The sequence below is a fragment of the Equus asinus genome, chromosome 1 (assembly GCF_041296235.1).
Source record: "Equus asinus isolate D_3611 breed Donkey chromosome 1, EquAss-T2T_v2, whole genome shotgun sequence".
Lineage (NCBI taxonomy): Eukaryota > Metazoa > Chordata > Mammalia > Perissodactyla > Equidae > Equus > Equus asinus.
In genome coordinates this window covers 1291739-1313506 of record NC_091790.1, presented here as the reverse complement: position 1 = coordinate 1313506, position 21768 = coordinate 1291739, and positions in this window count along the sequence as shown.

Here is a 21768-nt window from a genome sequence, read left to right as displayed (position 1 = left end):
AGAATGATTATTGATGACGTGTATTGATACCATATGTAAATAGGTTGGCTGAAAATTAGAACAATACAATTATCTATATAGAAAAATAAACTTGCCAGAGCTGAGGATGTAAATCAAAGAAATAACACACCCTATAGAAATAAAGTAAGCCAGTATCTAGACGTAATCTAGAGGAACGTTAAAGGATGGGGGTCAAGATTGAAACTTCCCAAATCCAGAAATGAGACAGAAAAGTATCTTATTTGGTGCGGAATTCAGCAGATTTGCCGAATTTGTTTCAGATACATTATGTTCATGAAGGAAGTTGCGATGCCTACCTAGAATTTGGAGTTTAAGATCTCAGAATGTCAGACCAACCAAGATGAACACGTGTTCTCAGTGTTCATCTTCACCAAGGCTAGCATGGCAAAGATGGCTACACGGGACCATGTAAATTCAAAGACAACACCCAACAATGAAAAGCACTAACACGTAGGCCTATAGAACATAGGGTGGTTAAAGAAATAGAAAATTGATACCTTGGGATGAAGGACAACCGACTGACAAGCATACCAAAGGGGGAAATCTGAGAACGACCATGATGATTATACTATGGAAAAACAAAATGTGCTCAGAAAAGGGAATGCAAACACAAATAACACCTGAATAATCCACAACAAAAGATGTCAGACTTTAGAAAGACTCTGCTTGAACTTTTGAAAGTCAGAAAGTCACAAACCAAAAAGCTGCAGTGAGGTAAAACCTGGGCTACCTTGAAAGGGTGAGTCTGAGATTGCTCCAAACCTGCTCTGAAACTCTGTGTCCATGATGCTTGCCTGGACAGCAGAGACACAATTATGACAAATTCTCTGAGATCACAGTTGAGCAAAAATGCAAACCGTCTACATCAACTCAGTGCCAGAATTGGGCTGAAGTAGCCTATTTAAGTCACATTCCGCACAACTGCAGGTTGCAAGGGAACTAGAAAGGGGTCGGGCAGTGGAGAACTGGGGAAGTCCGCGGATTCAGGGTCGGCAGTCTGCACTTGGCTGGGTGGAATCCTGGGGCAGACCTCCTCACCGCTGGTCCAGCCATTTTGGGGCAGGCGTGGGAGGGAGTGTAGAGGCAGATGAGAAGCAACGTGAGACAGGGCCACTCTTCCTCAGCAAATACAGGAGCATTTCCAGCAGATGTGAGCCCAGCGATAAACCGCAGTCAAAAGGAAACAAATTAAAAGTTGCAATCAGTAGGAAAATTGAACCTCAAAAAAAATGCCAGTAAGAATAATAAGATACCTACGAAAAACCTCACCCCAACAGGTGAAAGCTCTGTAAATCGATAACTAGCAAACCTTTGCAGAAGAAAAATGGGAGAAGACACAAGGAGGCGGAAGGATATTGCATGCTCTTGAAATGGAAGAATTAACACACTGGAAACCTCCACACCAGCTAACGCAATCTCTAGATTACGTGAAATCCCAGTCAAAGTTGCAGCTATATTTCTCACAGAGATAGAAGCGAGCATCCTAAAGTTTACATCCAGCAACAAAAGGCCCCAAATAACCAAAGGAATCCTGAGGAAAAAGAACAAAGCTCAATGTATCACATTTTCTGATTTGAATATAGAGGACGAAGAACTAGGAATGGAAACGGCACAGGCTGGGATGCAAAACAGACACACAGAACCATGGAACAGAATCAGGAGCCCAGAGGTATACGCACACATATATGGACAGCCCATTTTTGACCACGGCGCCAAGAGGAGACAGGGGAGAAAGGAAAGTCTCTACAATAAATGGTGCTGGGAAGACTGCAGAGCCTCACCTAAGACAAGGAGAATATACCACGGTGTTACACCAGGCACAAACACCAACTCAAAATGGATTAAAGTCTTGAATGTAAGACTGGAAACCATGAGACTTCTAGAAGAAAACGCTGGCAGCTTGCTCTTTGTCATCTGTCCTAGCCTACTATTTGGAGGAAGTCTTTCTGTCTGGGCAAGGGCAATAAAGGAAACAAGCTACAAATGGGACTACACCAAACGCAAAAGCTTCTGCCCAGCCAAGGAAACCATCGACTCAATGCAAAGGCAGTACAACCACTGGGAGAGGATGTTTGAAAACCACACATCGGTGGACGGGTGAATAGCCAAAAGATGCAGTGAACTCATATGGGTCCACAAGAGAAAAAAAATAAGCCCATTAAAACCTGGGCAGTAGGTGGAAACAGAGATTTCGCCCAAGAAGAGTTAGAGATGGTCAACAGGTGCATGAAAACATGTTCATCATCATTAAGACTCAGGGCAGTTGAAATCCAAACGGCAGTGAGATAGCAGCTCAATGTGGTCAGAATAACTATAGGTAAAAAGTCAGGAAAAAAGTGTCAGAGAGGAGCTGCAGAGATGGGAAGACTCCTACAGTGCTGCTGTGAGTGTAAGCTGGTGCAGTAACGACGCAAATCAGTGTGGAATTGCCTCAGACATGTCAGAATCCATCTACTATATGATCCAGCTATTATTCAGTGGCGTGTTTATCCAAAGATCTTGGAAAATGTCGTGCACCAATATATGTGCACCCCTGTGTTCACCCTGGCCTTACTCCCGTTATCCAAGACTTGGAAGCCGCCCTGATGCCCATCAAGGCAGAAGGGCGAATAGAGAAAGAAGATTGGAGAAGGAAGCTGGGCTTTATGAACACAATGGCATATCTCTGAGCCATAACAAAGTAGAGAATCCAGCCATTAGTGACCAGAAGGATGGCTCTTGAGGGTTTCATTGGAAGTGAAACAGCTCGCAGGGAGAAACTCAAATACCGTAGGAGCTCACTTACAAGGAGAAGAGACAAACAAGGACCAACAAACTGGAAAGCTTTGCATAAAGAAATTAAAGAAGACACAAGGAAACGGAAGTCTATTCCAAGCTCTTCGAATGGAAGAATGAACACACTTGAAAAGTCCGTACTGGATAAAGCAATCTCTGGATTCCACGCAAGCCCCGTCAAAGTTTCAGCAATCTTTCCCACAGAAATAGAAGAGAGAATCCTAAAGTTTCTATCCAGCAACAAAGGAGAAGGAACGGCCAAAGGAACCGTGAGGAAAGCGAACAAGGCAGCACATACCACATTTTCGAATTTCCACATATAGGACGAACTGCTAGGTACCGAAAAGGCAAAGGCTGGCCACAAAAAGAGGGACATAGACACAAGGAACAGAATCGAGAGCCCAGAGGTCAACTCCCACATATATGGACAGCCCATTGTAGACCAAGGAGCCAAGAGGAGACAGTGGAGAAAGGAGAGTCTCGAGAAGAAACGGTGCTGGGAAGACTGCACAGCCACATGTAACACAATGAGAGTAGTCCATAATGTTACACCAGCCACACACACCACCTGGAAATGGATTAAGGCCTTGAATGGAAGACTTGAAACGGTGCAACTTCTAAGAGAAAACGCAAGCAGCTTGATATTTGCCATCTGGCTTAGCCGATTATTTGGAAGAAGCGTGTGTGACTGGGCAAGGGCAACAAGGGAAACAAGAAACAAGCGGGACTCCATCCAACGCAGAAGCTTCTGAACAGCCAACGACTCCATCGACTCAATGCAAAGACAGCACAACAACTGCAAGTGGATGTTTGCAAACCACACATTGGAGAAGGGGTGATTAGCCAAAATATCCAATGAACTCATATGCCTCCACAGTGAAAAAACAACGATCCCCATCAATCTGGGCAAAAGATGGAAACAGATATTTCTCCCAGGAAGATAGAAAGATGGACTACAGGCTGTATGAAGACATGTTCATCATCATTAAGTCTTTGGCAATGCAAATACGAACGGCAATGAGATAGCAGCTCACAGTGGTCAGAGTGGCTATAGGGATGAAGACAGGGAACAACAAGTCTTGGAGAGGAGGTGGAGAGAAGCAAAGCCTCCTGCACTGCTGGGGGGAGTGTAATCAGGTGCAGCCACTACCCAAAGTGCTGTGGAATTGCCTTAGAATTTTCAGAATCCATCTACCATATGATCCAGCTATTCCTCTGTGGCATATATATCCAAAGAACTTGGAAACACTAATGCTCAGAGATCCATGCAGCACTGTGTTCACCACAGCCTTACTCCCAATATCCAAGACTTGGAAGCCTACGTGGTGCCCATCAAGTGATGAATGGAGAAGGAAGACGATCTATAGCCACACAATGGCCAATCTTCGGACTGTATAGATGTGGCCATCTTGGGTGACATGTTCATAAACACCCTCAGAATTCTAAGTTGTCCTGACAACCTCCATGCACACAGTGTTTCAGAGCCATCGCATACCAGTCTGACCACTCCCCATTTCCAGGTAGGATAGTTTTCCTTTCTCTGGATTTCTTGTCGGTTTCTAACTTTCTCCTCGAACTTTGAAAGGTCTACTACATTCCCTCTACACACCAGTCTCTTTCCGTTATGATTATCAAAGATTTTATCTATGTTTTGTGGATATGGTGAAATGGGTAGACTTTCCCCAGAGAAAGTCATGGACTCCCTCCCAAGTTGAAGTTGCCCAGGCAATCCCCTGATGCACACTTATCGTGTCATCTCCTAGCAGTCTGACAATTCCACCAGGCAAGTCACATGTTTCCTTCCTTTGTCATTTGGGGAAGTGTACCTGATGCGTTCATAGATTGTAATATTCTCATGGTTCTTTTTCTGGTGCGTATTGCTCAGTTTCCCTCACCATTTCTACTTCTTTATGATCTCTGTGCCCACCACACCGTGAAATCTGGATTTCCTAATGCTAGTAATCTGATCCACAACCGTGTTGCTATCCTGTGAAGGTCAGGCCGCCCAAGCGGAACGTGGGCACTTACCTGCTACATCACAGGTCCGCCAATGAATTGGACTTCTGGACCAACCTTTGGCCTGAACTTAGGAGGATGTTGGCCTGCTTCGATCATTCGTGAAGGGAATCAGTAGTAACATGAATGACGGTAACATTTACCTTTGGTTGATGAGTTTAGCATGGAACATATTCTCTTGCTAGTATTCCACTTCATCTCTTGCTAAGGTCTACCTTTCTGTAGCATCATTAAGCATTTTGAGGTGATTACCAATCCTTGGAAGTTCATCTTCTCTAACCTCTTTCACCCTCCAAAGCTTAGGCCGTAAGTCTGCACCGTTTTTTGGAGATTTGATTTTATGTGAATTGATTGCTGTAACCCAGCATTATAACATCCTATAGCTTTTCACATCTACAATCTCATAGATTTAGACTTCTGTGTAGGTTACATCATCTTCACCACTGTAAGCCTAATTACAGGCCCTCACCACACACTTGTGCCTAATCAACTCTTTCTCCCTCAGACCCCCGCATCCATTTCCCTTTGGGAACTACCAATCCCATGTCACGTCCTACCTTTTTGTTGCTCCGTTTTTCCTCTTCTCCTTGTACGTGAGATCCTGTGGTATTCAACCTTATCCCTGGGGCTTGCTTCAGTTCCCCTAAAACCCTCAGGAGCCATTCTGGTGGTCAGAAATGGCTGGACTGCATCCATTCCTACAGCTGAGAGCTATACCCTCGTGTGGCTATAGCCGATCTTCCTTCTCCATTCATCTCTTGATGGTCACCACAGACGCTTCCAAGTCTTGGATATCGGGAGTAAGGCTGTGGTGAACACAGCAGTGCATCGATCTCTGTGCATTAGTGTTTCCATGATATTTGGATATATACGCCACAGAGGAATAGATGGATCATGTGGTAGGTGGATTCTGAAATTTCTGAGGCAATTCCACACCACTTTGCGTAGTGGCTGCACCGGTTCACATTCCTACCAGCAGTGCAGGAGGCTTCCTTTCTCTCCACCTCCTCTGTGAAACTTATTGTTTCCCGTCTTCATCCTTATAGCCCTTCTGACCACTGTGTGTTGCTATCTCATTGCCGTTCGGATTTGCATTGACCAGAGACTTAATGATGATGAACATGTCTTCATACAGCCTGTTGGCTATCTTCCTATCTTCCTGGGAGAAATGTCTGTTTCCATCTTTTTCCCAGGTTCTATTGGGCTCGTTGTTTTTATTCCTTTGAAGACGTATGAGTTCATTGGATCTTTTGGCTACTCACCCCTTCTCCGATGTGTGGTTTGCAAACAGCCTGTTGCAGTTGTTGTGCTGTGTTTGGAATGAGTCCAATGGAGTCGTTGGCTGGGCAGAAGCTTCTGCATTGGATGGAGTCCCGCTTGTTTTTTGTTTCCTTTGTTGTCTTTGCCCACTGACACATGCTTCATCCAAATAGGCAGCCAAGACAGATGGCAAAGAGCAAGCTGCCTGGGTTGTCTCCCAGAAGTTGCACGGTTTCAAGTATTCCATTCAAGGCTTTAATCCATTTCGAGGTCGTGTGTATGTCTGGTGTAACATCATGGTCTACTCTCATTGTGTTACCTGTTGGTGTGCAGTCTTCTCAGCACCGTTTCTTGTGGAGACTCTCCTTTCTCCACTTTCTCCTCTAGGCTCACTGTTCGAAAATGTGCTGTCAGTAGATGTGTGAGTTGACCTGCAGGCTCTCGTTCTGTTGCATGAGTCTGTGTGCCTATTTTGGGGGCCAGGCTGTGCTGTTTCCGTACCTAGGGCTTCGTCCTATATGTTGAAATCAGAAAGTGTGATACTTGCTGCTTTGTTCGTTTTCCTGAGGAGTCCTCTGGCTATTCCGGGTCCTTTGTTGCTGGATAGAAACTTTAGGATTCTGTCTTGTATTTCTGTGGGAATGATTGTTGCAACTTTGACAGGGACTGCATGCAATCCAGACACTGCTTTATGCGGTATGGACGTTTGAAGCGTGTTCGTTCTTCCATTGGAAGAGCACGGAATAGTCTTCCATTCCCTTGTGTCTTCTGTAATATCTTCGCCCAAACCTTTGCAAGTTTTCTGTTTCCATATCGTTCTGCTGTTTGGCCTCATTTATTCCTAGATACCTTTTTCTTCCTACTGGCATGCTTTCTTTTTTGAGGTTCAGTTTTTCTATTCTTTGCAACTTTCAGTTGGTTTTGTTTTGACAGATGTTTATGGCTGTGCTCACATCTGCTGGCCATGCTGCTGCATTTCCTGAGGAAGAATGGCGATGTCTATCGTCGCTTCCCATCTGCCTCTACACTACCTCAGACGCCTTCCCCAGAATGGCTGGACGAGCGGTGAGGTGGCTCACCCCCAGGATTCCACATCTCCGAACTTGCGCTGCTGAACCAGAATGTGCAGACTTCACCACGGCCCCACTGGCTGGCCCTTTTCATGTTCCATTGGCAACCTGCAGTTGAGTGGATTGTGACTTGAATATGCTACTTGAGTCCAAGTCTGGCCCTGTGTTGATGAGGCCAGCTTGCTTTTCTGGCCCACTGTGATGTTGGGTGATTTGTCAGAATCGTGTCTCTGCTGTCCGGTCTAGCTTCGTGGACACAGGGTTTCAGAGCCCGTGGGGAGCAGTCTCATAAATCACCCTTCTCATTTAGGCCAGGTTTGACCTTTGCTGCTGTTTTTGGCGTTGTGACTTTCTCTGACTTTCAAACGTTCAAACAGAGTGTGTCTAATGACTGACGTCTTTCACTGTGGATTACTCAGCTTTGATTTCTGTTGGCCTCCATATTCCGGGATCCTTTTTTCTTTACTATAGTCTAATTTTTATGGTGTTGCTGAGATATCTTGCGTTCGATTTGCTTATGAGTGCGTTCTCCTTCTTTCCAAGTTAGGAGTTTTCTATGTCTTTAATTACCATAGGTTCTGTAGCCCGACATGTGAGTCATTTTGTGATTGTTGGGTGTGGTCTTGGAATTTCCATCGGTCACTTGTAGGAATCTTTGCTATCCCAGCCCAGGTGACACTTAGCCCTGAGAACACATGGTCGTCTTGGTAGGTTTGAGATTCTCAGATCAGAAACTCCAGATTCAAGGTTGTCTGGGCAACCACCTTCACTGATATTATGTTTTTGAGAGAAATTAGAGAAATGTGATGAATTCCTCCCTCCAGGTAAGTGATTTCTCTGTCTCTTTTCTGAATTTGGGAAGTTTCAAACTTGACCCCTGATCATTGAATGCTCCAACAGATTACGTCTGGATACTGGGCTTACTTTATTTCTACATGGTTTGCTATTGGTTTGATTTTCATTCTGAACTTTGGCAGGTGTATTTTTATTTAAATATAATGGCAATGTTCTAATTTTCAGCAAACCTCATTCCATATGTTGTCAGAACAAGGAATCAATACTGTTTCCATGGCAAGAGGTGGGGGAGAGAATTTCATTGGAGCCCAACTGAGCACTGTAGCCTGGGAAGGCAGCCTTCACACAGGAACGGAGCCCTCTCGAAAAGGGTGCTTTTAAGCACACTTCTACAGCCCTCCAAACCAAAGGACCCACCCCAAGCATGACAATCATCCATTCCTTTAAGTCTTCACAGAGATGTCTTGGGACACATTAGCATGTACCCAGAGGGACCCCGTGACGCCAGAGCTATGCAAAGGGAGACCTCTCTTCAAAGAATGCTAGGGGCCTAGGAAAGAAGGCCTCAATTGTTCTCTTCAATGTCCTCAAGAGATCATTCTTGACTTGGGTTTATGAGTAAGGCAGAAGGAAAATGTAGGTCTGATATGCCCCAAGTCCAGCCTCTTGTTTCAAATCTAGTTGCAAGCTTCGATCAGCACGGCCTCCACATCTACTTGAGTAGATAACAATGTTCTCCTCTCAGTGCTTGCCCCTCTAGTATCCCTTCTTCCCAATGATTCCTTTCTTATACCTTGAATCAATGCCTCTTTGCTCTCTTCAAGATTCTGTGGGCGGTTTCTGTTTGGAAAAGCTGTTTCTGGATATCTCTCACGTGGGTATCCTAGCCAGGGCAATCCTCGGACTCTAAACTTGCTGCCATCTTGGGTGACACATTCCCCGTGACGTCATAAACACCCTCAGAATTCTAAGTTGTCCTGAAAACCTCCAGGCACACAGTGTTTCAGAGCCATCTCATATCAGTCTGACGACTCCATCTTTCCAGGTAGGATAGTTTTCCTTGTTCTGGATTTCTTGTCAGTTTCTAACTTTCTCGTGGAACTTGAAAGGTATGCTACATTCCCTCTACCCACCGGTTCCTTTCCTTTAAGATTATTCCTTGTTTTATATCTTATCCATTGTGTATATGCCCAATTTGGTGGACTTTCCTCAGAGAAAGTCCTGGGGGCCCTCCCAATTGGAAGTTGCCCAGGCAATCCCCTGATGCACAATGATCATGTGATCTCCTAGCAGTCTAAAAATTCCACTTGGCAGGTCACATGTTTTCCTTCCTTCATCATTTGGGGAAGTGTTCCTGATGCGTTCATATATTGTCATATACTCATGGTTCTTTTTCTGGTGCATATTGTTAAGGTCTCGTGACAATTTCTCCTTCTTTATGATCTCTGTGCCCACCATACCTTGAAATCTATATTTCCTAATGCTAGTAATCTGATCCGCACCCCTGATGCTAGCTGGTGAAGCCCGGGCCGCCCAAGTGGAACGTAGGAACCTGCCTGCTACATCACAGGGCCGGCCCTGAATTGGACTTTTGGACCAACCTTACCTGACCTGTGAATATGTTGGCCATCTTCCATCATTCGTGAAGGAATCAGTAGTAACATCATGAACGGTAACGTTTTCTGTTGGTTCATGAGTTTAGCACCCATCATGTTCTCTTGGTAGTATTCCTCTTCATCTCTTTGCAAAGGTCTACCTTTCTGTAGCATCCTTGAGCATGTTGAGGTGATTACCAATACTTGGAAGTTCATCTTCTCTAACCTATTTCTGTCTCCAAAGCTTCCGGTTGTAAATCTGCATCTCTTTTGGGAGTTTTGCTTTTATGTGAATTGATTGCCGTAACCCAACATTATAATGACCTATAGCTTTCAGATCTACATCCATATAGATTTAGACTTCAGAGTAGGTTACATCATCTTCACCAACGTAAGACTAATTACTGTCCCTAACCACACATCTGTGCCTAATCAACACTTTCTCTCTCTGGCCACTGCCCCACTTTCCCTCTTGGAAATGCCAATCCATTGTCATGTGATACCTGTTTCTTGGTCCGTTCTTGCTCTTCTCCTTGTAGGTGAGATCCTGTGGTATTTGACCATACCCCTGGGGCTTCTTTCAGTTCCCCCAATACCCTCAGGAGCCATTCTGGTGGTCACAAATGGCTGGCCTGACTCCGTTCCTATAGCTGAGTGCTATGCCTTTGTGTGGCTATAGCCCATCTTCCTTCTCCATTCATCCCTTGATGGGCACCAGGCAGGCTTCCAAGTCTTGGATATTGGGAATAAGGCCAGGGTAAATAGAGGTGTGCACTGATCTCTGTGTATGAGTGTTTCCACGTTCTTTGGATAAACACACCACAGAGGAATAGCTGGATCATATGGTCGATGTATTCTGAAATGTCTAAGGCAACTCCTCACCGTTTTGTGTCGTGGCTGCACCTGTTTCCACTCCCTCCAGCAGTGAAGGAGGCTTCCCTTCTCTCCACTTCCTTTCCGAATCTTATTTCCTGTCTTCATCCTTATAGCCATTCTGACTGCTGTGAGCTGCTCTCTCATTGCCTTTCAAATTTGCACTGACCAGAGACTTAATGATGATGAACATGTTTTCATACAGCCTGTTGGCCATCTTTCTATCTTCCTGGGAGAAATGTCTGTTTCCAGCTTTTGCCCAGATTTTAATGGGGCGTGTTTTTTTTTTTTTTCTTGTGGAGCCTTATGAGTTTATTGGATCTTTTGGCTATTCACCCCTTCACCAATGTGTGGTTTGCAAAAATCCTCTCCAAGTTGTTGTGCTGTCTTTGCATTGAATCAATGATTTCCTTGGCTATGCAAAAGCTTTTGTGTTTGATGTAGTCCCATTTGTTTCTTGTTTCCTTTATTGCCCTTTCCCAGACAGATATGCTTCTTCCAAATATGAGGCTAAGAAAAATGACAAAGAGCACCCTACCTACGTTTTCTTCCAGAAGTCTCATGGTTTCCAGTATTACATTCTAGACTTTAATCCATTTCGAGTTGGTGTTTGTGCCTGGTGTAACACCATGGTCTACTCTCCTTGTCTTACATGAGACTCTGCACTCTTCCCAACACCGTTCATTGTAGAGACTTTCCTTTCTCCACTGTCTCCTCTTGGTGCTGTGATCGAAAATGGGCTGTCCATATATGTGTCCCTATACCTCAGGGCTCTTGATTCTGTTCCATGTTTCTGTTTCTCTGTTTTCCATCCCAGCCTGCGCTTCATCCATTTCAATTTCTTCATCGTATATGTTGAAATCAGAAGGTGTGATATATTGCGCTTTGTTCTTTTTCCTCAGGATTCTTTTTGCTATTCGGGGTCTTTTGTTGCTGGATGTAAACTTTAGGATGCTCGCTTCTATCTCTGTGAGAAATATTGCTGCAACTTTGACTGGCACTGCATGGAATCAAGAGATTTCTCTATGCAGTGTGGACATTTCAGGTGTGTTAATTCTTCCATTTCAAGAGCATGGAATATCCTTCCGCTTCCTTGTGTCTTCTCCCATTTCTTTCTGCAAAGGTTTGCTAGTTTTCTGTTTACAGAGCTTTCACCTGTTGGGGTGAGGTTATTCCTAGGTATCTTATTCTTCTTACTGGCATCCTTTTTCTTTTTTATTGAGGTTCAATTTTCCTATTCTTTGCAACTTTTAATTTGTTTCCTTTTGAAAGAGATTTATCACTGTGCTCACATCTGCTGGAAATGCTCCTGTATTTGCTGAGGAAGAGTGGCTCTGTCTAATGTCGCTTCTCATCGGCCTCTACATTACCTCCCTCACCTGCCCCAGAATGGCTGTACCAGCGGTGAGGAGGTTTACCCCCAGGATTCTACCCTGCCAACTCCTGGCTGCCAACTCAGAGTGCGTGGACTTCCCTAGTTCTCCACTGCCCGAGCCCTTTCAAGTTCCCTTGCAACCTGCAGTTGTGTGGAATGTGACTTAGGCTACTTCAGCCCAATTCTGGCACTGAGTTGATGTAGACGGTTTGTATTTTTGCTCAACTGTGATGTCAGAGAATTTTTCATAATTGTGTCTCTGCTCTCCCGGCAAGCTTCATGGACACAGGGTTTCATAGGACGTTTGGAGGAGTCTCATACCCACCCTTTCCAGGTAGCACAGGTTTTACCTCACTGCAGTTTTTTGGTTTGTGTCACTTTCTGACTTTCAAAAGTTCAATCAGAGTCTGTCTAAAGTCTGACACCTTTTGTTGTGGATTATTCAGGTGTTATTTGTGTTTGCCTTCCTTCTTTTGAGCACGTTTTGTTTTTCCATAGCATAATCATCGTGGTCTTTCTCAGATTTCCCCCTTTGGTATGCTTGTCAGCCAGTTCTCCTTCATCCCAAGGTATCAATTTTCTATTTCTTTAACCACCCTATGTTCTATAGGCCTACGTGTGAGTGCTTTTCATTGTTGGGTGTTGTCTTTGAATTTACCTTGGTCACTTGTGGCAATCTTTACCATGCTAGCCTTGGTCAAAATGAGCACTGTGAACACGTGTTCATCTTGGTTGGTCTGACGTTCTGACATCTTAAACTCCAAATTCTAGTTTGTCATGTTAACCTTCTTCATGAACATAATGTACCTGAGACAAATTAGACAGATGTGATGAATTCCGTCCAGGTAAGATACTTTTCTGTCTCATTCCTGGATTTGGGAAGTTTCGATCTTGACCCCCGATCCTTGAACGTTCCACTAGATTACGTCTAGATACTGGCTTACTGTATTTCTATAAGGTGTGTTATTTGTTTGATTTACAACCTCATGTTTATTTTTCTATAAACATAATTGTAATGTTCTAATTTTCAGACAACCTCCTTTCACATGATGTCAATAAACGTTATCAGTAATCATTCTACTCCAAGAGATGGGGGAGAGTATTTCATTGGAGCCAAACTGAGCACACTAGCCTGGTAGGGCAGCCCTCACAAAGCAATGAAGCCCTCTGGAAAAGGGTGATTCTCAGCACACTTCTGGAGCCCTGGCAAACAATGCGACATACCTGGAGCATGACGGGGTTCTAGTCCTTCAAGGGTTCAAAGAGATGTATTGTGACAAATTAGCATGTACCCAGTGGGCCTCCGTAAAGCCAGAGCTATGGAAAGTGAGACTTCTCTTCAATGAGTGCTAGGGGCATAGGAAGGGAAGCATCAATCCTTCTCTACAATGTCCTCAAGAGATCTGTCTTGATTTGGGATTATGATTAAGGCAGAAGGACAACGTAGGTCTGATAAGACCCAAGTCCAGCCTCTGGTTTCAAATCAAGTTGCAAGCTTCAATCAGCACGGCCTCCACATCTACTTGAGTAGATAACAATGTTCTCCACTCCGTGCTTGTCTCTCTGTTATTTATTGCTTCTCCACAATGACTTCTTTCTTATCCCTTTAATCAGCGGCAATTCTAACTCTTCAAGTTTCAGTGCTGGTTTCTGTTTTTAAATTCTTTTCTGGGTATCTCTCACTTGAGTATCGTAGCCTAGGACAATCCTCGGACTATAAAGATGAGGCCATCTTGGGTGACATGTTCACTGTGATGTCATAAACACCCTCAAACTTCTCAGTTGTCCCGGTGTCTTCCATGCACACAGTAGTTCAGAGCCATCTGATACCAGTCTGATAGTTTTCCATTTCCTGGATTTCTTGTCTGTTTATAACTATCATGGGACTTTTAAATGTCTACTACATTCTCTCTAGACACTGAATTCGTTACTTTAAGTTTATCCTTGGTTTTATCTGTCACATTTTGTGGATATGGCCAAATATGTAGACTTTCCCCAGAAAAAGTCCACGAGTCCCTCCCAAGTTGAAGTTGCCCAGCCAATCCTCTGATGTTCCATGATCGTGTCATCTTGTGCAGTCCGACAATTCCACCTATGCAAGTCACATCACTTCCTCCATTCTGTATTTGAGAAGTCTACCAGATGCGTCATAGATTGCAATATTTTCATGTTGTTTTCCTGGTGCATATGTATAATAAGGTATGCTCACAATTTCCACTTATGTATGATCTCTGCCCGCACCATACCATGAAATCTATCTCTCCTGATGTTACTAATCTGATCAGCACCCGTGATGCGAATCCATGAGTCCCAGGCCACAGACTAGGAACGTGGGCTCTTACACACCAGAACACATGACTGGCCCTGAATTTTACTTTTGGACCAATCTTTTGCCTGAACTTGGGAAGAAGCTGGCCTGCTGTGATTATTCGTGAAGGTAATGAGTAGTAACCTCACAGAAGGTAACATTTTCCCTTGGTTCATGAGTTTAGCATGGAACACGTTGTCTTTGTAGTATTCTTCTTAATATATTTCCAATGGCCTACCTTTCTGTAGCATCATTAAGCATTTGTAGGAGATTCACAATCCTTGAAAGTTTATCTTCTCTAATCGCTTTCAGCCTCAAAAGCTTTATGCCATAAATCTGCACAGCTTTTTGGATTTTTCCTTTCCCTCTGGGAACCACCAATCCAAAGTGAAGGCTGCCATCAAAGCTAAAATGCTCCATTTGGCCCCAATGAAATTCTTTCCACCGTCTCTTGTCATAGAAGAGTATTGATTATGTGGTTTGCCACCGTATGTGAGGAAGTTGACTGAATATTACACTTGTATTTAACGAAAAATAAACATGCCAGAGCTGAGGATGTAAACCAAACAACTAGCAAACCCTACAGAAATAAAGTAAACCAGTATCTAGACGTAATCTACTGGAACAATGAAGGATCCGAAGTCAAGGTCTAGCCTACCCAAATTCAGAAAAAAAGACATAAAAATATCTTACCTGGAGAGAGGAATTCATCAGATTTGTCTAATTTGTCTCGGAAACATTATGTCCATAAGGTGGTTGCCAGGACAAACTAGAATTTGGCGTTTCTGATCTCAAAATGTCAAACCAACCAAGATGACCTCGTGTTCTCAGTGCTCGGTTGGACCTAGGCTAGGAAAGCCAAGATTCCTTCAAGTGAACGCTGGAAATTCAAAGACAAAACCCAACAATCACGAAAGCACTCACATCGGCCTAGAGAACATATGGTGATTAAAGAAATACAAAATTCCTAACTTGGAATGAAGGAGAACACACTGATGAGCATATCTATGGGAGGCAGCTGTGAAAGACCATGAGGATTTATGTGGATTAAGGCCGCCCCCACTCGAAAGCCCAAGGTTAGCTGGTGAACATGCAGAACTATATGACCCATTGAATTTCTTTTGGTATGAATTAGAGGTGCCCCAGTGAGAGAAGCCCAGGTCATGCTCACCTACAGGCCTATCTATGGGGCCAGTTTCGTATCTAGTGTTATATGACCACACAATATCCAGAACCCATCTGAACTGAAATCATTTAATGACGTTTTCCATCATCTTTTCTTTTTCCAGGAAAAATAAGTCACGTAACCATGCCTGAGAAAATTAGTCCTTAACCTCAACTCCGGGCAGCAGCAGGAGCTGTGACTACCCATGGGTCCTTTCCCAATGCAGCAGCAGCAGCAGCTCTTCACTGTCCATGGGTCCTGTCCCCATGCCTGCAGCTCTTCACTGCCCATAGGTCCTGTCCCCATGCTATCCTGTACCATTCTCTAAATAAAACAGCACTACTGCCAGACCTTGAGGGTCCAAGAAATCTTATTTTCAACTCTTGAGCTTGCCGACCCCACATCATATCTCGTGGCCCATATAGGGAAGGTGCTTCATTGGTTTGTGAGCTCGAATTCTGGTAAGTGCCCTTTCCTTCCTTGTGCCTCTCTCTTTTTCGAGGATGGATCTAAATTCACTTCTCCATCAGGAATTGTCTTGAATAGCTGTATGAATTCATGTTTGCTGCCCATGGCTACTCTACGGTGCAAATCTGGCATTCAGCTTGAAGAGAATCAGTACCTTAAGCCTAAGAGTGATGTAGAATGAATTAATCCATTCCTTCCTGACCCTATCTCTAATACATAAATTTTACGTGGGAACAGGTCAGCCATTTAAGTCATTAGGATGGTTGGCAATCTCCAGGATCTCGTGGAAGGTTTCTATCCCTAAAGCTGGATTGGGATACCTCCCATGCACTTGACCATCTGAATGGTGTGAATGTCCTAATCGGGACTTCAGTTCAAGGAAAGTACCAACGTCTAACCTTTGGCTGAGTATTGGAAACCCTTCTTTGGAGAATCACTCCAACACGCAATTGGGTAGAATGACCCCAGCATGGTGGAAACTTCTTCACTATTTCTCTCTATCATGTTCTCTCTTAAACTTCTCCTATTCTCTTGGGGACCATTCACCAGGCACCTATTACTTCCAGGCAGAATATGAAAGATGTTCACCAGGCACCTGTTATTGCCAGGCATAGCAGGGAAGTTACCCAAGGGATGCAATTCTGGGGGACACCCCCATCACCCCTTGCTACAGGCACCCCACAGTAGGAACAACAGGTAGGATCCTTCCCTAGGTTCAGGGGGGATTTTCAAGGTAATGGACCTGTCTCTTTCATCTTTCTTAGAGTTACAATGGCCAATTTCGTCTCCTTTTGAGCTTTGCAACCGGGAAACAAAGAAATCTTTCAAGAGTCAAGTCCTCCAACACTGGGAGCCCCAACTTTGGCTTTCTGGGTCTGATCACCCCGGTGATGCCTAGTAGGGTGCCCCCTGTTGGCGGTTGACTCATTGAGTATTTTAGTCACCTACTGAATTGGCTATGATGTTAGGAGACCTGTGATTTATTCTGTGAACTGTCATGCTAGGGTAGTGTGCCCCAGCATTGGAACTGTTGTGTGACTTTTATCATGATAACCCTCTGGGAATGGCCATGAGGGTGAGGTCTGGTGTCTTCTTTTAATTTCTTGGTTTTGCTCATCATGTCCTCTGTTGTCACCAAGTCGAGCTTAATTTCAGGCTGGACTTGACCAGAACCTGGACATTCTGTAAAATTAAAAAACTTGAAAATATATTGCAAGGGACTTACCTATCAACCCGGCTACTGGGAGCCCCGGCCTCCAGCATGTTCCAGGCCTCTGTAGGCACTGCACCCTTGTCCAGTTCAATGTCAGTCCGACACTGGCTTTACTGCCATGGGGAATGATGTAAGCATCCCAAGAGACTCACCACTTAGAGTCATTCTAACTAATTAGAAACACTTTCAATTGTATGGGTATGCCCCAGAAACTTCATCTGGGAGAAAATTTGTGATGTATCTCTGTGCCTTTATGGTGCAGTTGGACAGGTAGATCAACCTAGAATGTCCTTCATGTTTCAGTCCAGTTTCTGAGAAATCAAGAGCAACCGTCCTTAGAAAATCCTTGCAAGACTGGAAAGACAGCTCTAGAGGCAGTTCAGATTCCACCTACTTCCTTTATGATGAAAAGGATTCTCATTCCCCCTCTGAAGGAACTACTATGTAGCCCATCACTCATTCTTAAGACTGAAAAAAAAAAAGGACGGGAAAGGATAAATGTTCATAAGTGCACCCTTGCAAAAAGTCTACCATCTCGAGGGTCTTCTCCATAAGTATTAGTAAAAAGGCTCAAAACAAAGTGTGGATTCATAACTGGTGAGCTTTATATTATTGTCCCTGATTCACTGGAGTAGTTTTTAAAACAATGGTTATACAGTCTCTGTCTATGTGTGTCTATGTGTACATTATACGTGTGATATTTTTACCCATGGATGGTATGGCCAAAATTAAGATCTCTGTTTAGTTGGCTTAAAGAAAGTGCTTACATAAATTCTAAATGTAGTAGAAATTAACTCAGTGCCTTTCAAAGTTAACGTGGTGTGAATTAACCTTTGGTAAATGAAAGCTTGTTAAAGTTTGTTGGTTTGATTGAAAATTATCTTGTCAGAGTTGTCGGTATTTGCATAGGATGCAGGCATTCAGCCTGGGTTATCTAGTCATATAAGTTCACTTTCTTAAATTTGTCAGCAAAATAATAGCTTTAAATGATGACCAGTTTTGTCTAGTTCCTCATGAGGTTTTCATAGCTAATATGAACATGGTTGTTGGAAACAAATGGTTTAAATACATAAAACTCATAAAGGTGAGTACAATAACTTTTATGGTCAGTATACTTGTTGAAACAAAACAGCTTCAAAATTTTTCTGTGTAACAATCTTGACTTTTGCAAAGGTAAGTTAAATGATAAAAGATGAATATGCGGATCATTTTTGGATAGGCTGAAACACTGAATCATTATTAACAAACATATTTAAGTTATCTACTTTGGGCTTCTTCTTGAAGAGGCTAAAAGCGTGTGGGTGTATCAAAAAGCATGCCTGTGTTTTATTGTAAAGCTGCATGTTTCTAAAGTTATGAAGTGTTTAGAATGCTGATATAAAAGACAATTCAAAATTGCTTACTTTTTAGTGTTTAGTAGATCTGTTAAGGCTTAAAAGTTTTAATTAACTTATGGAATTAAAGCTACAGGAAATTAATAAGGAAAAGAGCTCTGTATTCAGGGAAGTTAAAATGTATGCTTTCAGTAAAAAAGGTATACAGTATGGAAATATTTTTGTTTGATGGATGAAAAAAGATAAATTTGTCCTAATGACCTAGAAAGGAAAAAAGAAAGAGTTGTTGACACATTCTGAAAACGAAAAAGAAAGTTGTAGAAGGTTTGTGAAGTAGAAATTCTGAAAAGATTTTTATGCCTACTCAAGTAGACTAAAGTAAGTTCAATTAAGTGAATGCGTTTGAATGTTCAAAATAAGTAGGTGCAGAAATTGAAATTTGGTTTTCTCTAAAAGGAAACTTTTTCTTGAACTTTGGATCTGCTCTTGATAAAGACGTTATAAAAGCTGTTCCTTTGAGTAAGTCTACCCAAGAGAGAAATGTGTTTTGTGAAAACAATGACTGAGGTCACTCTTAAGATTTTTGACTCTTTCTGTCATCACTTTGAATAGATACCTGAGCATTGTTTCACAGTGAGTGTTGTTTCCTATTTGAAGAAGCATTTTAAAAACTTTGGCTATGTTTTGACAAGCTTCTCCCTCAAAAATATTCAAATCCTGAATGAAGTCTTTCTTTTGACCTGGTGGACAGAAGAGAAATTACTCTGAGGATTTTCAGAGGGCCCCTGAGACTTCTCAAAGAAATTTGCTCTCTGTTCCTGTAAGGAGGAAAACATTAAACTAATTAGGCTTATTTTTTCTATTAAATTACATGAGAAACATTGTGAAACAAGTGATAGATATTCTTAGGTGGTATTAGATGTGTAAATGTTATTAATATAGATGTCTTCAAATTATATAGAATTCCTAAGATTCTGATCTGTCCTGGTTATCAGTCATAAGTCCACTTATTATCTGGAAGGGTCATATGTCACAGAAGTATCCAAGTGTCTTTGTCAATTGCCCTTTTGAGTCCTTTGTCCATTTGCAGATAATTGTTGTTTTATTCTGCTGCTTTTTTCTTTTGCAAATATGTTTCATCTTCTGAGATATTCCGGGAAAAGATTCTGACACAGAGGATCTAAACTGCAGGTTTCTGATAAACTTTCAGACTGTAAAACTGAGCTGAGTAAGAAACTACAGAATTGTAACGGAAACTAAGCTCCTCGATCTGCTGACAGAAGATTCAGCTCAAGAGTTGATTATACAGGACTGTGTGAACTGATAAGGACGATTATAATTTTTTAGGACTTCTGTTTGAAATGTTGTGTTTTGATGTGTTGTTTTGTTTTCTCACAATGAAGGAAATCTTTTTCTCTTTTCTCTTATGCTAACCTTGACTTACAGCAATTTGGTGAAATTATACCTTTATGAGCAAAACTGAAACATTTATGTTTTACTCCCTACCATATCCCTAAGGAAATGTCAAACCCTATGTTACTGAGTACGGTCATTTCGTGGCAATATTTGCATAAGTTCCAAAAGAATCTGTTCTCCTTATAACAGGACACATTGGTTATATTACCAAGGCTTTGACTGGAATGTCATATTTGAAACATACAGGCTCAGATATGACAAGACAGCATTTCAGGAACAAAGAATGGACTTTCTGGAATACAGCCACTCAGAAACACGGGCCCGGTACCTTGTTTATAGAGATTCTGGCAATCTTACCCGTTAAGTAAGGAAGCGTGCTTATCTGGAAAGTGCAAGTAACCTCCGAATACTTTGGGGGACCTGAAAGAGAACTCCACTCAAATCTGTAAGTACTGCAGGCAAAATCTGATGGCAAATCCTTGGCTTGGCTTTTCTGGCCTCTAGAGGCTTTCACAGTTCAATCTATGATTCCTCATAAAAATTTCCACCAAAGCATACTTTAAAAAGCCTGTACAAAAAATTGCTATTCTTGTAGCTGTTATGTAAATAATTGGAGCAAGTTGTATTGAAACTACACTGGACTTGCAAACCTGTTAATCCTGATTTGGCTATCTTTTGAAAAATGAGGGTGATTTAAGAGAGAAAAAATTATGTTTCTGTAGAAGCTATAGTAGGCATTCATGGATATTAGATTCTAGCTCTTTTCATCCACAAGATTCATCTATTACTAATCATAATGTCTCCTTGTGCTCATCTATGTCTGACACCTGCGAGTTCCCTGGCCACAATCAAACATTTTCCTTTAAAACTACTCCCCAAATACTAACTAGATTTGCCTTGTCACAGGTGGATCCTAAACAACAAGTTCCAAAGGGAAAGTCCCCAACTTATGGATACACACAGGATGGACCATATGAAATTTGGGATGAATGTATTTGGTTCACTCCTACTAGTGGTCAACTTAGTAAAAGGTCACTCTCTGTTGAGAACAAACCAATCACACTTGTGATACATGGCCTAATAACAGCTGACCTATGGGAAAAATTCGCTGTTATATGTGTTCTCATATCATAGTCTTAAAAAAGTACTGATTGGTTTGGGACTGACTTGGATAGACAGCCCAGCATGCTTTGGTTAGTCTCTAATGGTGCTCAGTGGCTATGCGGCTCCAATTTATGGCCTTTGCTGCCACCTAAGTGGATTGCACGATGCACACTAGGCTTTGTCTGGATGCAGGCTAGAACTACATTTACTACATCTCCTCCTGCTATCCTACCCAACCTGCAGCAGCGCTGAACCAGGTCTGTCTTCCACTGGTATGACCATCTTTCTGCAATTTTCCTTCCCTAATTAGGAATCGAAAGTGTCGTCTTGCACATGGAAGTCCTAAACAAATTTATTATGAAGGCATTAAATGATGCACAACATAGCATTTCGCTGCTCAATTTAGAAGTATCCCAAATGTGTAAGGCAGTCCTCCAAATCCAAATGACACTGGATGTCTTGACAGCAGCACAAGGGGGCACCTATGCCATTATAAAAACTGAATGTTGTGTCTATATTCCTGACTACCGTCAAAATATTTCTGGCTTCCTATCCCAAACACCAAATTAAATCCATGTCTTATCAAACCTAACTCCAAACGATTGGTTGAACTCCAAGTCAGGACCAGGTTTCTGCACTACTTCAATACGTTAGACATTGGGTTAAACATACTGCTTGTATTTCTTACTATAGTTTGTTGTCTGTTTCATTGTCTGTCTTCCGCATGTGAAAAAAGTTTCACCTCCTGGACCACCTGTCGTCAAATGATTCTCTCGTCTCCAGAAGCTCTGTATACCTTGTCAGCCTTGAACTCCACAGGTGAAGCCTTCCAGTCCACTGAACATCCTACCTGTACCTATGACCCCATTTAGGGACATCTCTGCGACCTTGTACAGCCATAAGTAGTTACAGAAGACTGACCATCATCCATATCCCCAAACCTCTCCAGTCCAAATGGGTTCAGGGGGTGTTTATGATAT